Source organism: Salmo salar, chromosome 11 (genome assembly GCF_965601325.2).
Source record: "Salmo salar chromosome 11, fSalSal1, whole genome shotgun sequence".
NCBI lineage: Eukaryota > Metazoa > Chordata > Actinopteri > Salmoniformes > Salmonidae > Salmo > Salmo salar.
Window position 1 is genome coordinate 69523250 of NC_138301.1, and position 22126 is coordinate 69545375.

Genomic DNA, 22126 nt, shown 5'->3' on the forward strand with positions numbered 1-22126 from the left:
CAGAGAGCTGTACTGTAGCTACATGTTGAAATGGTTACTACGCTATAGACCAGAGAGCTGTACTGTAGCTACATATTGAAATGGTTACTACTCTATAGACCAGAGAGCTGTACTGTAGCTACATATTGAAATGGTTACTACTCTATAGACCAGAGAGCTGTAGCTACATGTTGAAATGGTTACTACTCTCTAGACCTGAGAGCTGTACTGTAGCTACATGTTGAAATGGTTACTACTCTATAGACCATAGAGCTGTAGCTACATGTTGAAATGGTTACTACTCTATAGACCAGAGAGCTGTAGGTACATGTTGAAATGGTTACTACTCTATAGACCAGAGAGCTGTACTGTAGCTACATGTTGAAATGGTTACTACTCTATAGACCAGAGAGCTGTACTGTAGCTACATGTTGAAATGGTTACTACTCTATAGACCAGAGAGCTGTACTGTAGCTACATGTTGAAATGGTTACTACTCTATAGACCAGAGAGCTGTACTGTAGCTACATGTTGAAATGGTTACTACTCTATAGACCAGAGAGCTGTACTGTAGCTACATGTTGAAATGGTTACTACGCTATAGACCAGAGAGCTGTACTGTAGCTACATATTGAAATGGTTACTACTCTATAGACCAGAGAGCTGTACTGTAGCTACATATTGAAATGGTTACTACTCTATAGACCAGAGAGCTGTAGCTACATGTTGAAATAGTTACTACTCTATAGACCAGAGAGCTGTACTGTAGCTACATGTTGAAATGGTTACTACTCTATAGACCAGAGAGCTGTACTGTAGCTACATGTTGAAATGGTTACTACTCTATAGACCAGAGAGCTGTACTGTAGCTACACGTTGAATTGGTTACTACTCTATAGACCAGAGTGCTGTACTGTAGCTACATGTTGAAATGGTGACTACTCTATAGACCAGAGAGCTGTACTGTAGCTACATGTTGAAATGGTTACTACGCTATAGACCAGAGAGCTGTACTGTAGCTACATATTGAAATGGTTACTACTCTATAGACCAGAGAGCTGTACTGTAGCTACATGTTGAAATGGTTACTACTCTATAGACCAGAGAGCTGTACTGTAGCTACATGTTGAAATGGTTACTACTCTATAGACCAGAGAGCTGTACTGTAGCTACATGTTGAAATGGTTACTACTCTATAGATCAGAGAGCTGTACTGTAGCTACACGTTGAAATGGTTACTACTCTATAGACCAGAGAGCTGTACTGTAGCTACACGTTGAATTGGTTACTACTCTATAGACCAGAGAGCTGTACTGTAGCTACATGTTGAAATGGTGACTACTCTATAGACCAGAGAGCTGTACTGTAGCTACATGTTGAAATGGTTACTACTCTATAGACCAGAGAGCTGTACTGTAGCTACATGTTGAAATGGTTACTACTCTATAGACCAGAGAGCTGTACTGTAGCTACATGTTGAAATGGTTATTACTCTATAGACCAGAGAGCTGTACTGTAGCTACATGTTGAAATGGTTACTACGCTATAGACCAGAGAGCTGTACTGTAGCTACATGTTGAAATGGTTACTACTCTATAGACCAGAGAGCTCTACTGTAGCTACATGTTGAAATGGTTACTACTCTATAGACCAGAGAGCTGTACTGTAGCTACATGTTGAAATGGTTACTACTCTATAGACCAGAGAGCTGTACTGTAGCTACATGTTGAAATGGTTACTACTCTATAGACCAGAGAGCTGTACTGTAGCTACAAGTTGAAATGGTTACTACTCTATAGACCAGAGAGCTGTACTGTAGCTACACGTTGAATTGGTTACTACTCTATAGACCAGAGAGCTGTACTGTAGCTACATGTTGAAATGGTGACTACTCTATAGACCAGAGAGCTGTACTGTAGCTACACGTTGAAATGCTTACTACGCTATAGACCAGAGAGCTGTACTGTAGCTACATATTTAAATGGTTACTACTCTATAGACCAGAGAGCTGTACTGTAGCTACATGTTGAAATGGTTACTACTCTATAGACCAGAGAGCTGTAGCGTAGCTACATGTTGAAATGGTTACTACTCTATAGACCAGAGAGCTGTAGCTACATGTTGAAATGGTTACTACTCTGTAGACCAGAGAGCTGTAGCTACATATTGAAATGGTTACTACTCTATAGACCAGAGAGCTGTACTGTATCTACATGTTGAAATGGTTACTACTCTATAGACCAGAGAGCTGGAGCTACATGTTGAAATGTTTACTACTCTATAGACCAGAGAGCTGTTCTGTAGCTACATGTTGAAATGGTTACTACTCTATAGACCAGAGAGCTGTACTGTAGCTACATGTTGAAATGGTTACTACTCTATAGATCAGAGAGCTGTACTGTAGCTACACGTTGAAATGGTTACTACTCTATAGACCAGAGAGCTGTACTGTAGCTACACGTTGAATTGGTTACTACTCTATAGACCAGAGAGCTGTACTGTAGCTACATGTTGAAATGGTGACTACTCTATAGACCAGAGAGCTGTACTGTAGCTACATGTTGAAATGGTTACTACTCTATAGACCAGAGAGCTGTACTGTAGCTACATGTTGAAATGGTTACTACTCTATAGACCAGAGAGCTGTACTGTAGCTACATGTTGAAATGGTTATTACTCTATAGACCAGAGAGCTGTACTGTAGCTACATGTTGAAATGGTTACTACTCTATAGACCATTGAGCTGTAGCTACATTTTGAAATAGTTACTACTCTATAGACCAGAGAGCTGTACTGTAGCTACATGTTGAAATGGTTACTAGTCTACAGACCAGAGAGCTGTAGCTACATGTTGAAATGGTTACTACTCTCTAGACCAGAGAGCTGTACTGTAGCTACATGTTGAAATGGTTACTACTCTATAGACCAGAGAGCTGTACTGTAGCTACATGTTGAAATGGTTACTACTCTATAGACCAGAGAGCTGTACTGTAGCTACATGTTGAAATGGTTACTACTCTATAGACCAGAGAAATGTACTGTAGCTACATGTTGAAATGGTTACTACTCTATAGACCAGAGAGCTGTACTGTAGCTACATGTTGAAATGGTTACTACTCTATAGACCAGAGAGCTGTACTGTAGCTACATGTTGAAATGGTTACTACTCTATAGACCAGAGAGCTGTACTGTAGCTACATGTTGAAATGGTTACTACGCTATAGACCAGAGAGCTGTACTGTAGCTACATATTGAAATGGTTACTACTCTATAGACCAGAGAGCTGTACTGTAGCTACATATTGAAATGGTTACTACTCTATAGACCAGAGAGCTGTAGCTACATGTTGAAATGGTTACTACTCTCTAGACCTGAGAGCTGTACTGTAGCTACATGTTGAAATGGTTACTACTCTATAGACCATAGAGCTGTAGCTACATGTTGAAATGGTTACTACTCTATAGACCAGAGAGCTGTAGGTACATGTTGAAATGGTTACTACTCTATAGACCAGAGAGCTGTACTGTAGCTACATGTTGAAATGGTTACTACTCTATAGACCAGAGAGCTGTACTGTAGCTACATGTTGAAATGGTTACTACTCTATAGACCAGAGAGCTGTACTGTAGCTACATGTTGAAATGGTTACTACTCTATAGACCAGAGAGCTGTACTGTAGCTACATGTTGAAATGGTTACTACTCTATAGACCAGAGAGCTGTACTGTAGCTACATGTTGAAATGGTTACTACTCTATAGACCAGAGAGCTGTACTGTAGCTACATGTTGAAATGGTTACTACGCTATAGACCAGAGAGCTGTACTGTAGCTACATATTGAAATGGTTACTACTCTATAGACCAGAGAGCTGTACTGTAGCTACATATTGAAATGGTTACTACTCTATAGACCAGAGAGCTGTAGCTACATGTTGAAATAGTTACTACTCTATAGACCAGAGAGCTGTACTGTAGCTACATGTTGAAATGGTTACTAGTCTACAGACCAGAGAGCTGTAGCTACATGTTGAAATGGTTACTACTCTCTAGACCAGAGAGCTGTACTGTAGCTACATGTTGAAATGGTTACTACTCTATAGACCATAGAGCTGTAGCTACATGTTGAAATGGTTACTACTCTATAGACCAGAGAGCTGTAGGTACATGTTGAAATGGTTACTACTCTATAGACCAGAGAGCTGTACTGTAGCTACATGTTGAAATGGTTACTACTCTATAGACCAGAGAGCTGTACTGTAGCTACATGTTGAAATGGTTACTAGTCTACAGACCAGAGAGCTGTAGCTACATGTTGAAATTGTTACTACTCTATAGACCAGAGAGCTGTACTGTAGCTACATGTTGAAATGGTTACTACTCTATAGACCAGAGAGCTGTACTGTAGCTACATGTTGAAATGGTTACTAGTCTACAGACCAGAGAGCTGTAGCTACATGTTGAAATGGTTACTACTCTCTAGACCAGAGAGCTGTACTGTAGCTACATGTTGAAATGGTTACTACTCTATAGACCATAGAGCTGTAGCTACATGTTGAAATGGTTACTACTCTATAGACCAGAGAGCTGTAGGTACATGTTGAAATGGTTACTACTCTATAGACCAGAGAGCTGTACTGTAGCTACATGTTGAAATTGTTACTACTCTATAGACCAGAGAGCTGTACTGTAGCTACATGTTGAAATGGTTACTACTCTATAGACCAGAGAGCTGTACTGTAGCTACATGTTGAAATGGTTACTACTCTATAGACCAGAGAGCTGTACTGTAGCTACATGTTGAAATGGTTACTACTCTATAGACCAGAGAGCTGTACTGTAGCTACATGTTGAAATGGTTACTACTCTATAGACCAGAGAGCTGTACTGTAGCTACATGTTGAAATGGTTACTACTCTATAGACCAGAGAGCTGTACTGTAGCTACATGTTGAAATGGTTACTAGTCTACAGACCAGAGAGCTGTAGCTACATGTTGAAATGGTTACTACTCTCTAGACCAGAGAGCTGTACTGTAGCTACATGTTGAAATGGTTACTACTCTATAGACCATAGAGCTGTAGCTACATGTTGAAATGGTTACTACTCTATAGACCAGAGAGCTGTAGGTACATGTTGAAATGGTTACTACTCTATAGACCAGAGAGCTGTACTGTAGCTACATGTTGAAATGGTTACTACTCTATAGACCAGAGAGCTGTACTGTAGCTACATGTTGAAATGGTTACTACTCTATAGACCAGAGAGCTGTACTGTAGCTACATGTTGAAATGGTTACTACTCTATAGACCAGAGAGCTGTACTGTAGCTACATGTTGAAATGGTTACTACTCTATAGACCAGAGAGCTGTACTGTAGCTACATGTTGAAATGGTTACTACTCTATAGACCAGAGAGCTGTACTGTAGCTACATGTTGAAATGGTTACTACTCTATAGACCAGAGAGCTGTACTGTAGCTACATGTTGAAATGGTTACTACTCTATAGACCAGAGAGCTGTACTGTAGCTACACGTTGAATTGGTTACTACTCTATAGACCAGAGTGCTGTACTGTAGCTACATGTTGAAATGGTGACTACTCTATAGACCAGAGAGCTGTACTGTAGCTACATGTTGAAATGGTTACTACGCTATAGACCAGAGAGCTGTACTGTAGCTACATATTGAAATGGTTACTACTCTATAGACCAGAGAGCTGTACTGTAGCTACATGTTGAAATGGTTACTACTCTATAGACCAGAGAGCTGTACTGTAGCTACATGTTGAAATGGTTACTACTCTATAGACCAGAGAGCTGTACTGTAGCTACATGTTGAAATGGTTACTACTCTATAGATCAGAGAGCTGTACTGTAGCTACACGTTGAAATGGTTACTACTCTATAGACCAGAGAGCTGTACTGTAGCTACACGTTGAATTGGTTACTACTCTATAGACCAGAGAGCTGTACTGTAGCTACATGTTGAAATGGTGACTACTCTATAGACCAGAGAGCTGTACTGTAGCTACATGTTGAAATGGTTACTACTCTATAGACCAGAGAGCTGTACTGTAGCTACATGTTGAAATGGTTACTACTCTATAGACCAGAGAGCTGTACTGTAGCTACATGTTGAAATGGTTATTACTCTATAGACCAGAGAGCTGTACTGTAGCTACATGTTGAAATGGTTACTACGCTATAGACCAGAGAGCTGTACTGTAGCTACATGTTGAAATGGTTACTACTCTATAGACCAGAGAGCTCTACTGTAGCTACATGTTGAAATGGTTACTACTCTATAGACCAGAGAGCTGTACTGTAGCTACATGTTGAAATGGTTACTACTCTATAGACCAGAGAGCTGTACTGTAGCTACATGTTGAAATGGTTACTACTCTATAGACCAGAGAGCTGTACTGTAGCTACAAGTTGAAATGGTTACTACTCTATAGACCAGAGAGCTGTACTGTAGCTACACGTTGAATTGGTTACTACTCTATAGACCAGAGAGCTGTACTGTAGCTACATGTTGAAATGGTGACTACTCTATAGACCAGAGAGCTGTACTGTAGCTACACGTTGAAATGCTTACTACGCTATAGACCAGAGAGCTGTACTGTAGCTACATATTTAAATGGTTACTACTCTATAGACCAGAGAGCTGTACTGTAGCTACATGTTGAAATGGTTACTACTCTATAGACCAGAGAGCTGTAGCGTAGCTACATGTTGAAATGGTTACTACTCTATAGACCAGAGAGCTGTAGCTACATGTTGAAATGGTTACTACTCTGTAGACCAGAGAGCTGTAGCTACATATTGAAATGGTTACTACTCTATAGACCAGAGAGCTGTACTGTAGCTACATGTTGAAATGGTTACTACTCTATAGACCAGAGAGCTGGAGCTACATGTTGAAATGTTTACTACTCTATAGACCAGAGAGCTGTTCTGTAGCTACATGTTGAAATGGTTACTACTCTATAGACCAGAGAGCTGTACTGTAGCTACATGTTGAAATGGTTACTACTCTATAGATCAGAGAGCTGTACTGTAGCTACACGTTGAAATGGTTACTACTCTATAGACCAGAGAGCTGTACTGTAGCTACACGTTGAATTGGTTACTACTCTATAGACCAGAGAGCTGTACTGTAGCTACATGTTGAAATGGTGACTACTCTATAGACCAGAGAGCTGTACTGTAGCTACATGTTGAAATGGTTACTACTCTATAGACCAGAGAGCTGTACTGTAGCTACATGTTGAAATGGTTACTACTCTATAGACCAGAGAGCTGTACTGTAGCTACATGTTGAAATGGTTATTACTCTATAGACCAGAGAGCTGTACTGTAGCTACATGTTGAAATGGTTACTACGCTATAGACCAGAGAGCTGTACTGTAGCTACATATTGAAATGGTTACTACTCTATAGACCAGAGAGCTGTACTGTAGCTACATGTTGAAATGGTTACTACTCTATAGACCAGAGAGCTGTACTGTAGCTACATGTTGAAATGGTTACTACTCTATAGACCAGAGAGCTGTACTGTAGCTACATGTTGAAATGGTGACTACTCTATAGACCAGAGAGCTGTACTGTAGCTACACGTTGAAATGCTTACTACGCTATAGACCAGAGAGCTGTACTGTAGCTACATATTTAAATGGTTACTACTCTATAGACCAGAGAGCTGTACTGTAGCTACATGTTGAAATGGTTACTACTCTATAGACCAGAGAGCTGTAGCGTAGCTACATGTTGAAATGGTTACTACTCTATAGACCAGAGAGCTGTAGCTACATGTTGAAATGGTTACTACTCTGTAGACCAGAGAGCTGTAGCTACATATTGAAATGGTTACTACTCTATAGACCAGAGAGCTGTACTGTAGCTACATGTTGAAATGGTTACTACTCTATAGACCAGAGAGCTGGAGCTACATGTTGAAATGGTTACTACTCTATAGACCAGAGAGCTGTTCTGTAGCTACATGTTGAAATGGTTACTACTCTATAGACCAGAGAGCTGTACTGTAGCTACATGTTGAAATGGTTACTACTCTATAGACCAGAGAGCTGTACTGTAGCTACACGTTGAAATGGTTACTACTCTATAGACCAGAGAGCTGTACTGTAGCTACATGTTGAAATGGTGACTACTCTATAGACCAGAGAGCTGTACTGTAGCTACATATTGAAATGGTTACTACTCTATAGACCAGAGAGCTGTACTGTAGCTACATATTGAAATGGTTACTACTCTATAGACCAGAGAGCTGTAGCTACATGTTGAAATAGTTACTACTCTATAGACCAGAGAGCTGTACTGTAGCTACATGTTGAAATGGTTACTACTCTATAGACCATTGAGCTGTAGCTACATGTTGAAATAGTTACTACTCTATAGACCAGAGAGCTGTACTGTAGCTACATGTTGAAATGGTTACTAGTCTACAGACCAGAGAGCTGTAGCTACATGTTGAAATGGTTACTACTCTCTAGACCAGAGAGCTGTACTGTAGCTACATGTTGAAATGGTTACTACTCTATAGACCATAGAGCTGTAGCTACATGTTGAAATGGTTACTACTCTATAGACCAGAGAGCTGTAGGTACATGTTGAAATGGTTACTACTCTATAGACCAGAGAGCTGTACTGTAGCTACATGTTGAAATGGTTACTACTCTATAGACCAGAGAGCTGTACTGTAGCTACATGTTGAAATGGTTACTAGTCTACAGACCAGAGAGCTGTAGCTACATGTTGAAATTGTTACTACTCTATAGACCAGAGAGCTGTAGCTACATGTTGAAATGGTTACTACTCTATAGACCAGACAGCTGTACTGTAGCTACATGTTGAAATGGTTACTACTCTATAGACCAGAGAGCTGTACTGTAGCTACATGTTGAAATGGTTACTACTCTATAGACCAGAGAGCTGTACTGTAGCTACATGTTGAAATGGTTACTACTCTATAGACCAGAGAGCTGTAGCTACATGTTGAAATGGTTACTAATCTATAGACCAGAGAGCTGTACTGTAGCTACATGTTGAAATAGTTACTACTCTATAGACCAGAGAGCTGTACTGTAGCTACATGTTGAAATGGTTACTAGTCTATAGACCAGAGAGCTGTAGCTACATGTTGAAATGGTTACTACTCTATAGACCAGAGAGCTGTACTGTAGCTTCATGTTGAAAAGGTTACTACTCGATAGACCAGAGAGCTGTAGCTACATGTTGAAATGGTTACTACTCTATAGACCAGAGAGCTGTACTGTAGCTACATGTTGAAATGGTTACTACTCTATAGACCAGAGAGCTGTACTGTAGCTACATGTTGAAATGGTTACTACTCTATAGACCAGAGAAATGTACTGTAGCTACATGTTGAAATGGTTACTACTCTATAGACCAGAGAGCTGTACTGTAGCTACATGTTGAAATGGTTACTACTCTATAGACCAGAGAGCTGTACTGTAGCTACATGTTGAAATGGTTACTACTCTATAGACCAGAGAGCTGTACTGTAGCTACATGTTGAAATGGTTACTACGCTATAGACCAGAGAGCTGTACTGTAGCTACATATTGAAATGGTTACTACTCTATAGACCAGAGAGCTGTACTGTAGCTACATGTTGAAATGGTTCCTACTCTATAGACCAGAGAGCTGTACTGTAGCTACATGTTGAAATGGTTACTACTCTATAGACCAGAGAGCTGTACTGTAGCTACATGTTGAAATGGTTACTACTCTATAGATCAGAGAGCTGTACTATAGCTACACGTTGAAATGGTTACTACTCTATAGACCAGAGAGCTGTACTGTAGCTACACTTTGAATTGGTTACTACTCTATAGACCAGAGAGCTGTACTGTAGCTACATGTTGAAATGGTGACTACTCTATAGACCAGAGAGCTGTACTGTAGCTACATGTTGAAATGGTTACTACTCTATAGACCAGAGAGCTGTAGCTACATGTTGAAATAGTTACTACTCTGTAGACCAGAGAGCTGTAGCTACATGTTGAAATGGTTACTACTCTATAGACCAGAGAGCTGTACTGTAGCTACATGTTGAAATGGTTACTACGCTATAGACCAGAGAGCTGTACTGTAGCTACATGTTGAAATGGTTACTACTCTATAGACCAGAGAGCTGTACTGTAGCTACATGTTGAAATGGTTACTACTCTATAGACCAGAGAGCTGTACTGTAGCTACATGTTGAAATGGTTACTACTCTATAGACCAGAGAGCTGTACTGTAGCTACATGTTGAAATGGTTACTACTCTATAGACCAGAGAGCTGTACTGTAGCTACAAGTTGAAATGGTTACTACTCTATAGACCAGAGAGCTGTACTGTAGCTACACGTTGAATTGGTTACTACTCTATAGACCAGAGAGCTGTACTGTAGCTACATGTTGAAATGGTGACTACTCTATAGACCAGAGAGCTGTACTGTAGCTACACGTTGAAATGCTTACTACGCTATAGACCAGAGAGCTGTACTGTAGCTACATATTTAAATGGTTACTACTCTATAGACCAGAGAGCTGTACTGTAGCTACATGTTGAAATGGTTACTACTCTATAGACCAGAGAGCTGTAGCGTAGCTACATGTTGAAATGGTTACTACTCTATAGACCAGAGAGCTGTAGCTACATGTTGAAATGGTTACTACTCTGTAGACCAGAGAGCTGTAGCTACATATTGAAATGGTTACTACTCTATAGACCAGAGAGCTGTACTGTAGCTACATGTTGAAATGGTTACTACTCTATAGACCAGAGAGCTGGAGCTACATGTTGAAATGTTTACTACTCTATAGACCAGAGAGCTGTTCTGTAGCTACATGTTGAAATGGTTACTACTCTATAGACCAGAGAGCTGTACTGTAGCTACATGTTGAAATGGTTACTACTCTATAGATCAGAGAGCTGTACTGTAGCTACACGTTGAAATGGTTACTACTCTATAGACCAGAGAGCTGTACTGTAGCTACACGTTGAATTGGTTACTACTCTATAGACCAGAGAGCTGTACTGTAGCTACATGTTGAAATGGTGACTACTCTATAGACCAGAGAGCTGTACTGTAGCTACATGTTGAAATGGTTACTACTCTATAGACCAGAGAGCTGTACTGTAGCTACATGTTGAAATGGTTACTACTCTATAGACCAGAGAGCTGTACTGTAGCTACATGTTGAAATGGTTATTACTCTATAGACCAGAGAGCTGTACTGTAGCTACATGTTGAAATGGTTACTACGCTATAGACCAGAGAGCTGTACTGTAGCTACATATTGAAATGGTTACTACTCTATAGACCAGAGAGCTGTACTGTAGCTACATGTTGAAATGGTTACTACTCTATAGACCAGAGAGCTGTACTGTAGCTACATGTTGAAATGGTTACTACTCTATAGACCAGAGAGCTGTACTGTAGCTACATGTTGAAATGGTTACTACTCTATAGACCAGAGAGCTGTACTGTAGCTACAAGTTGAAATGGTTACTACTCTATAGACCAGAGAGCTGTACTGTAGCTACACGTTGAATTGGTTACTACTCTATAGACCAGAGAGCTGTACTGTAGCTACATGTTGAAATGGTGACTACTCTATAGACCAGAGAGCTGTACTGTAGCTACACGTTGAAATGCTTACTACGCTATAGACCAGAGAGCTGTACTGTAGCTACATATTTAAATGGTTACTACTCTATAGACCAGAGAGCTGTACTGTAGCTACATGTTGAAATGGTTACTACTCTATAGACCAGAGAGCTGTAGCGTAGCTACATGTTGAAATGGTTACTACTCTATAGACCAGAGAGCTGTAGCTACATGTTGAAATGGTTACTACTCTGTAGACCAGAGAGCTGTAGCTACATATTGAAATGGTTACTACTCTATAGACCAGAGAGCTGTACTGTAGCTACATGTTGAAATGGTTACTACTCTATAGACCAGAGAGCTGGAGCTACATGTTGAAATGGTTACTACTCTATAGACCAGAGAGCTGTTCTGTAGCTACATGTTGAAATGGTTACTACTCTATAGACCAGAGAGCTGTACTGTAGCTACATGTTGAAATGGTTACTACTCTATAGACCAGAGAGCTGTACTGTAGCTACACGTTGAAATGGTTACTACTCTATAGACCAGAGAGCTGTACTGTAGCTACATGTTGAAATGGTGACTACTCTATAGACCAGAGAGCTGTACTGTAGCTACATATTGAAATGGTTACTACTCTATAGACCAGAGAGCTGTACTGTAGCTACATATTGAAATGGTTACTACTCTATAGACCAGAGAGTTGTAGCTACATGTTGAAATAGTTACTACTCTATAGACCAGAGAGCTGTACTGTAGCTACATGTTGAAATGGTTACTACTCTATAGACCATTGAGCTGTAGCTACATGTTGAAATAGTTACTACTCTATAGACCAGAGAGCTGTACTGTAGCTACATGTTGAAATGGTTACTAGTCTACAGACCAGAGAGCTGTAGCTACATGTTGAAATGGTTACTACTCTCTAGACCAGAGAGCTGTACTGTAGCTACATGTTGAAATGGTTACTACTCTATAGACCATAGAGCTGTAGCTACATGTTGAAATGGTTACTACTCTATAGACCAGAGAGCTGTAGGTACATGTTGAAATGGTTACTACTCTATAGACCAGACAGCTGTACTGTAGCTACATGTTGAAATGGTTACTACTCTATAGACCAGAGAGCTGTACTGTAGCTACATGTTGAAATGGTTACTACTCTATAGACCAGAGAGCTGTACTGTAGCTACATGTTGAAATGGTTACTACTCTATAGACCAGAGAGCTGTAGCTACATGTTGAAATGGTTACTAATCTATAGACCAGAGAGCTGTACTGTAGCTACATGTTGAAATAGTTACTACTCTATAGACCAGAGAGCTGTACTGTAGCTACATGTTGAAATGGTTACTAGTCTATAGACCAGAGAGCTGTAGCTACATGTTGAAATGGTTACTACTCTATAGACCAGAGAGCTGTACTGTAGCTTCATGTTGAAAAGGTTACTACTCGATAGACCAGAGAGCTGTAGCTACATGTTGAAATGGTTACTACTCTATAGACCAGAGAGCTGTACTGTAGCTACATGTTGAAATGGTTACTACTCTATAGACCAGAGAGCTGTACTGTAGCTACATGTTGAAATGGTTACTACTCTATAGACCAGAGAAATGTACTGTAGCTACATGTTGAAATGGTTACTACTCTATAGACCAGAGAGCTGTACTGTAGCTACATGTTGAAATGGTTACTACTCTATAGACCAGAGAGCTGTACTGTAGCTACATGTTGAAATGGTTACTACTCTATAGACCAGAGAGCTGTACTGTAGCTACATGTTGAAATGGTTACTACGCTATAGACCAGAGAGCTGTACTGTAGCTACATATTGAAATGGTTACTACTCTATAGACCAGAGAGCTGTACTGTAGCTACATGTTGAAATGGTTCCTACTCTATAGACCAGAGAGCTGTACTGTAGCTACATGTTGAAATGGTTACTACTCTATAGACCAGAGAGCTGTACTGTAGCTACATGTTGAAATGGTTACTACTCTATAGATCAGAGAGCTGTACTATAGCTACACGTTGAAATGGTTACTACTCTATAGACCAGAGAGCTGTACTGTAGCTACACGTTGAATTGGTTACTACTCTATAGACCAGAGAGCTGTACTGTAGCTACATGTTGAAATGGTGACTACTCTATAGACCAGAGAGCTGTACTGTAGCTACATGTTGAAATGGTTACTACTCTATAGACCAGAGAGCTGTACTGTAGCTACATGTTGAAATGGTTACTACTCTATAGACCAGAGAGCTGTACTGTAGCTACATGTTGAAATGGTTACTACTCTATAGACCAGAGAGCTGTACTGTAGCTACATGTTGAAATGGTTACTACGCTATAGACCAGAGAGCTGTACTGTAGCTACATATTGAAATGGTTACTACTCTATAGACCAGAGAGCTGTACTGTAGCTACATGTTGAAATGGTTACTACTCTATAGACCAGAGAGCTGTACTGTAGCTACATGTTGAAATGGTTACTACGCTATAGACCAGAGAGCTGTACTGTAGCTACATATTGAAATGGTTACTACTCTATAGACCAGAGAGCTGTACTGTAGCTACATGTTGAAATGGTTACTACTCTATAGACCAGAGAGCTGTACTGTAGCTACATGTTGAAATGGTTACTACTCTATAGACCAGAGAGCTGTACTGTAGCTACATGTTGAAATGGTGACTACTCTATAGACCAGAGAGCTGTACTGTAGCTACACGTTGAAATGCTTACTACGCTATAGACCAGAGAGCTGTACTGTAGCTACATATTTAAATGGTTACTACTCTATAGACCAGAGAGCTGTACTGTAGCTACATGTTGAAATGGTTACTACTCTATAGACCAGAGAGCTGTAGCGTAGCTACATGTTGAAATGGTTACTACTCTATAGACCAGAGAGCTGTAGCTACATGTTGAAATGGTTACTACTCTGTAGACCAGAGAGCTGTAGCTACATATTGAAATGGTTACTACTCTATAGACCAGAGAGCTGTACTGTAGCTACATGTTGAAATGGTTACTACTCTATAGACCAGAGAGCTGGAGCTACATGTTGAAATGGTTACTACTCTATAGACCAGAGAGCTGTTCTGTAGCTACATGTTGAAATGGTTACTACTCTATAGACCAGAGAGCTGTACTGTAGCTACATGTTGAAATGGTTACTACTCTATAGACCAGAGAGCTGTACTGTAGCTACACGTCGAAATGGTTACTACTCTATAGACCAGAGAGCTGTACTGTAGCTACATGTTGAAATGGTGACTACTCTATAGACCAGAGAGCTGTACTGTAGCTACATATTGAAATGGTTACTACTCTATAGACCAGAGAGCTGTACTGTAGCTACATATTGAAATGGTTACTACTCTATAGACCAGAGAGCTGTAGCTACATGTTGAAATAGTTACTACTCTATAGACCAGAGAGCTGTACTGTAGCTACATGTTGAAATGGTTACTACTCTATAGACCATTGAGCTGTAGCTACATGTTGAAATAGTTACTACTCTATAGACCAGAGAGCTGTACTGTAGCTACATGTTGAAATGGTTACTAGTCTACAGACCAGAGAGCTGTAGCTACATGTTGAAATGGTTACTACTCTCTAGACCAGAGAGCTGTACTGTAGCTACATGTTGAAATGGTTACTACTCTATAGACCATAGAGCTGTAGCTACATGTTGAAATGGTTACTACTCTATAGACCAGAGAGCTGTAGGTACATGTTGAAATGGTTACTACTCTATAGACCAGAGAGCTGTACTGTAGCTACATGTTGAAATGGTTACTACTCTATAGACCAGAGAGCTGTACTGTAGCTACATGTTGAAATGGTTACTAGTCTACAGACCAGAGAGCTGTAGCTACATGTTGAAATTGTTACTACTCTATAGACCAGAGAGCTGTAGCTACATGTTGAAATGGTTACTACTCTATAGACCAGACAGCTGTACTGTAGCTACATGTTGAAATGGTTACTACTCTATAGACCAGAGAGCTGTACTGTAGCTACATGTTGAAATGGTTACTACTCTATAGACCAGAGAGCTGTACTGTAGCTACATGTTGAAATGGTTACTACTCTATAGACCAGAGAGCTGTAGCTACATGTTGAAATGGTTACTAATCTATAGACCAGAGAGCTGTACTGTAGCTACATGTTGAAATAGTTACTACTCTATAGACCAGAGAGCTGTACTGTAGCTACATGTTGAAATGGTTACTAGTCTATAGACCAGAGAGCTGTAGCTACATGTTGAAATGGTTACTACTCTATAGACCAGAGAGCTGTACTGTAGCTTCATGTTGAAAAGGTTACTACTCGATAGACCAGAGAGCTGTAGCTACATGTTGAAATGGTTACTACTCTATAGACCAGAGAGCTGTACTGTAGCTACATGTTGAAATGGTTACTACTCTATAGACCAGAGAGCTGTACTGTAGCTACATGTTGAAATGGTTACTACTCTATAGACCAGAGAAATGTACTGTAGCTACATGTTGAAATGGTTACTACTCTATAGACCAGAGAGCTGTACTGTAGCTACATGTTGAAATGGTTACTACTCTATAGACCAGAGAGCTGTACTGTAGCTACATGTTGAAATGGTTACTACTCTATAGACCAGAGAGCTGTACTGTAGCTACATGTTGAAATGGTTACTACGCTATAGACCAGAGAGCTGTACTGTAGCTACATATTGAAATGGTTACTACTCTATAGACCAGAGAGCTGTACTGTAGCTACATGTTGAAATGGTTCCTACTCTATAGACCAGAGAGCTGTACTGTAGCTACATGTTGAAATGGTTACTACTCTATAGACCAGAGAGCTGTACTGTAGCTACATGTTGAAATGGTTACTACTCTATAGATCAGAGAGCTGTACTATAGCTACACGTTGAAATGGTTACTACTCTATAGACCAGAGAGCTGTACTGTAGCTACACTTTGAATTGGTTACTACTCTATAGACCAGAGAGCTGTACTGTAGCTACATGTTGAAATGGTGACTACTCTATAGACCAGAGAGCTGTACTGTAGCTACATGTTGAAATGGTTACTACTCTATAGACCAGAGAGCTGTAGCTACATGTTGAAATAGTTACTACTCTGTAGACCAGAGAGCTGTAGCTACATGTTGAAATGGTTACTACTCTATAGACCAGAGAGCTGTACTGTAGCTACATGTTGAAATGGTTACTACGCTATAGACCAGAGAGCTGTACTGTAGCTACATGTTGAAATGGTTACTACTCTATAGACCAGAGAGCTGTACTGTAGCTACATGTTGAAATGGTTACTACTCTATAGACCAGAGAGCTGTACTGTAGCTACATGTTGAAATGGTTACTACTCTATAGACCAGAGAGCTGTACTGTAGCTACATGTTGAAATGGTTACTACTCTATAGACCAGAGAGCTGTACTGTAGCTACAAGTTGAAATGGTTACTACTCTATAGACCAGAGAGCTGTACTGTAGCTACACGTTGAATTGGTTACTACTCTATAGACCAGAGAGCTGTACTGTAGCTACATGTTGAAATGGTGACTACTCTATAGACCAGAGAGCTGTACTGTAGCTACACGTTGAAATGCTTACTACGCTATAGACCAGAGAGCTGTACTGTAGCTACATATTTAAATGGTTACTACTCTATAGACCAGAGAGCTGTACTGTAGCTACATGTTGAAATGGTTACTACTCTATAGACCAGAGAGCTGTAGCGTAGCTACATGTTGAAATGGTTACTACTCTATAGACCAGAGAGCTGTAGCTACATGTTGAAATGGTTACTACTCTGTAGACCAGAGAGCTGTAGCTACATATTGAAATGGTTACTACTCTATAGACCAGAGAGCTGTACTGTAGCTACATGTTGAAATGGTTACTACTCTATAGACCAGAGAGCTGGAGCTACATGTTGAAATGTTTACTACTCTATAGACCAGAGAGCTGTTCTGTAGCTACATGTTGAAATGGTTACTACTCTATAGACCAGAGAGCTGTACTGTAGCTACATGTTGAAATGGTTACTACTCTATAGATCAGAGAGCTGTACTGTAGCTACACGTTGAAATGGTTACTACTCTATAGACCAGAGAGCTGTACTGTAGCTACACGTTGAATTGGTTACTACTCTATAGACCAGAGAGCTGTACTGTAGCTACATGTTGAAATGGTGACTACTCTATAGACCAGAGAGCTGTACTGTATATACATGTTGAAATGGTTACTACTCTATAGACCAGAGAGCTGTACTGTAGCTACATGTTGAAATGGTTACTACTCTATAGACCAGAGAGCTGTACTGTAGCTACATGTTGAAATGGTTATTACTCTATAGACCAGAGAGCTGTACTGTAGCTACATGTTGAAATGGTTACTACGCTATAGACCAGAGAGCTGTACTGTAGCTACATATTGAAATGGTTACTACTCTATAGACCAGAGAGCTGTACTGTAGCTACATGTTGAAATGGTTACTACTCTATAGACCAGAGAGCTGTACTGTAGCTACATGTTGAAATGGTTACTACTCTATAGACCAGAGAGCTGTACTGTAGCTACATGTTGAAATGGTTACTACTCTATAGACCAGAGAGCTGTACTGTAGCTACAAGTTGAAATGGTTACTACTCTATAGACCAGAGAGCTGTACTGTAGCTAAACGTTGAATTGGTTACTACTCTATAGACCAGAGAGCTGTACTGTAGCTACATGTTGAAATGGTGACTACTCTATAGACCAGAGAGCTGTACTGTAGCTACACGTTGAAATGCTTACTACGCTATAGACCAGAGAGCTGTACTGTAGCTACATATTTAAATGGTTACTACTCTATAGACCAGAGAGCTGTACTGTAGCTACATGTTGAAATGGTTACTACTCTATAGACCAGAGAGCTGTAGCGTAGCTACATGTTGAAATGGTTACTACTCTATAGACCAGAGAGCTGTAGCTACATGTTGAAATGGTTACTACTCTGTAGACCAGAGAGCTGTAGCTACATATTGAAATGGTTACTACTCTATAGACCAGAGAGCTGTACTGTAGCTACATGTTGAAATGGTTACTACTCTATAGACCAGAGAGCTGGAGCTACATGTTGAAATGGTTACTACTCTATAGACCAGAGAGCTGTTCTGTAGCTACATGTTGAAATGGTTACTACTCTATAGACCAGAGAGCTGTACTGTAGCTACATGTTGAAATGGTTACTACTCTATAGACCAGAGAGCTGTACTGTAGCTACACGTTGAAATGGTTACTACTCTATAGACCAGAGAGCTGTACTGTAGCTACATGTTGAAATGGTGACTACTCTATAGACCAGAGAGCTGTACTGTAGCTACATATTGAAATGGTTACTACTCTATAGACCAGAGAGCTGTACTGTAGCTACATATTGAAATGGTTACTACTCTATAGACCAGAGAGTTGTAGCTACATGTTGAAATAGTTACTACTCTATAGACCAGAGAGCTGTACTGTAGCTACATGTTGAAATGGTTACTACTCTATAGACCATTGAGCTGTAGCTACATGTTGAAATAGTTACTACTCTATAGACCAGAGAGCTGTACTGTAGCTACATGTTGAAATGGTTACTAGTCTACAGACCAGAGAGCTGTAGCTACATGTTGAAATGGTTACTACTCTCTAGACCAGAGAGCTGTACTGTAGCTACATGTTGAAATGGTTACTACTCTATAGACCATAGAGCTGTAGCTACATGTTGAAATGGTTACTACTCTATAGACCAGAGAGCTGTAGGTACATGTTGAAATGGTTACTACTCTATAGACCAGACAGCTGTACTGTAGCTACATGTTGAAATGGTTACTACTCTATAGACCAGAGAGCTGTACTGTAGCTACATGTTGAAATGGTTACTACTCTATAGACCAGAGAGCTGTACTGTAGCTACATGTTGAAATGGTTACTACTCTATAGACCAGAGAGCTGTAGCTACATGTTGAAATGGTTACTAATCTATAGACCAGAGAGCTGTACTGTAGCTACATGTTGAAATAGTTACTACTCTATAGACCAGAGAGCTGTACTGTAGCTACATGTTGAAATGGTTACTAGTCTATAGACCAGAGAGCTGTAGCTACATGTTGAAATGGTTACTACTCTATAGACCAGAGAGCTGTACTGTAGCTTCATGTTGAAAAGGTTACTACTCGATAGACCAGAGAGCTGTAGCTACATGTTGAAATGGTTACTACTCTATAGACCAGAGAGCTGTACTGTAGCTACATGTTGAAATGGTTACTACTCTATAGACCAGAGAGCTGTACTGTAGCTACATGTTGAAATGGTTACTACTCTATAGACCAGAGAAATGTACTGTAGCTACATGTTGAAATGGTTACTACTCTATAGACCAGAGAGCTGTACTGTAGCTACATGTTGAAATGGTTACTACTCTATAGACCAGAGAGCTGTACTGTAGCTACATGTTGAAATGGTTACTACTCTATAGACCAGAGAGCTGTACTGTAGCTACATGTTGAAATGGTTACTACGCTATAGACCAGAGAGCTGTACTGTAGCTACATATTGAAATGGTTACTACTCTATAGACCAGAGAGCTGTACTGTAGCTACATGTTGAAATGGTTCCTACTCTATAGACCAGAGAGCTGTACTGTAGCTACATGTTGAAATGGTTACTACACTATAGACCAGAGAGCTGTACTGTAGCTACATGTTGAAATGGTTACTACTCTATAGATCAGAGAGCTGTACTATAGCTACACGTTGAAATGGTTACTACTCTATAGACCAGAGAGCTGTACTGTAGCTACACGTTGAATTGGTTACTACTCTATAGACCAGAGAGCTGTACTGTAGCTACATGTTGAAATGGTGACTACTCTATAGACCAGAGAGCTGTACTGTAGCTACATGTTGAAATGGTTACTACTCTATAGACCAGAGAGCTGTACTGTAGCTACATGTTGAAATGGTTACTACTCTATAGACCAGAGAGCTGTACTGTAGCTACATGTTGAAATGGTTACTACTCTATAGACCAGAGAGCTGTACTGTAGCTACATGTTGAAATGGTTACTACGCTATAGACCAGAGAGCTGTACTGTAGCTACATATTGAAATGGTTACTACTCTATAGACCAGAGAGCTGTACTGTAGCTACATGTTGAAATGGTTACTACTCTATAGACCAGAGAGCTGTACTGTAGCTACATGTTGAAATGGTTACTACTCTATAGACCAGAGAGCTGTACTGTAGCTACATGTTGAAATGGTTACTACTCTATAGACCAGAGAGCTGTACTGTAGCTACAAGTTGAAATGGTTACTACTCTATAGACCAGAGAGCTGTACTGTAGCTACACGTTGAATTGGTTACTACTCTATAGACCAGAGAGCTGTACTGTAGCTACATGTTCAAATGGTGACTACTCTATAGACCAGAGAGCTGTACTGTAGCTACACGTTGAAATGCTTACTACGCTATAGACCAGAGAGCTGTACTGTAGCTACATATTTAAATGGTTACTACTCTATAGACCAGAGAGCTGTACTGTAGCTACATGTTGAAATGGTTACTACTCTATAGACCAGAGAGCTGTAGCGTAGCTACATGTTGAAATGGTTACTACTCTATAGACCAGAGAGCTGTAGCTACATGTTGAAATAGTTACTACTCTGTAGACCAGAGAGCTGTAGCTACATGTTGAAATGGTTACTACTCTATAGACCAGAGAGCTGTACTGTAGCTACATGTTGAAATGGTTACTACTCTATAGACCAGAGAGCTGTACTGTAGCTACACGTTGAAATGGTTACTACTCTATAGACCAGAGAGCTGTACTGTAGCTACATGTTGAAATGGTGACTACTCTATAGACCAGAGAGCTGTACTGTAGCTACATGTTGAAATGGTTACTACGCTATAGACCAGAGAGCTGTACTGTAGCTACATATTGAAATGGTTACTACTCTATAGACCAGAGAGCTGTAGCTACATGTTGAAATGGTTACTACTCTATAGACCAGAGAGCTGTACTGTAGCTACATGTTGAAATGGTTACTACTCTATAGACCAGAGAGCTGTACTGTAGCTACATGTTGAAATGGTTACTACTCTATAGACCAGAGAGCTGTACTGTAGCTACATGTTGAAATGGTTACTACTCTATAGACCAGAGAGCTGTACTGTAGCTACACGTTGAAATGGTTACTACTCTATAGACCAGAGAGCTGTACTGTAGCTACATGTTGAAATGGTGACTACTCTATAGACCAGAGAGCTGTACTGTAGCTACATGTTGAAATGGTTACTACGCTATAGACCAGAGAGCTGTACTGTAGCTACATATTGAAATGGTTACTACTCTATAGACCAGAGAGCTGTAGCTACATGTTGAAATGGTTACTACTCTATAGACCAGAGAGCTGTACTGTAGCTACATGTTGAAATGGTTACTACTCTATAGACCAGAGAGCTGTACTGT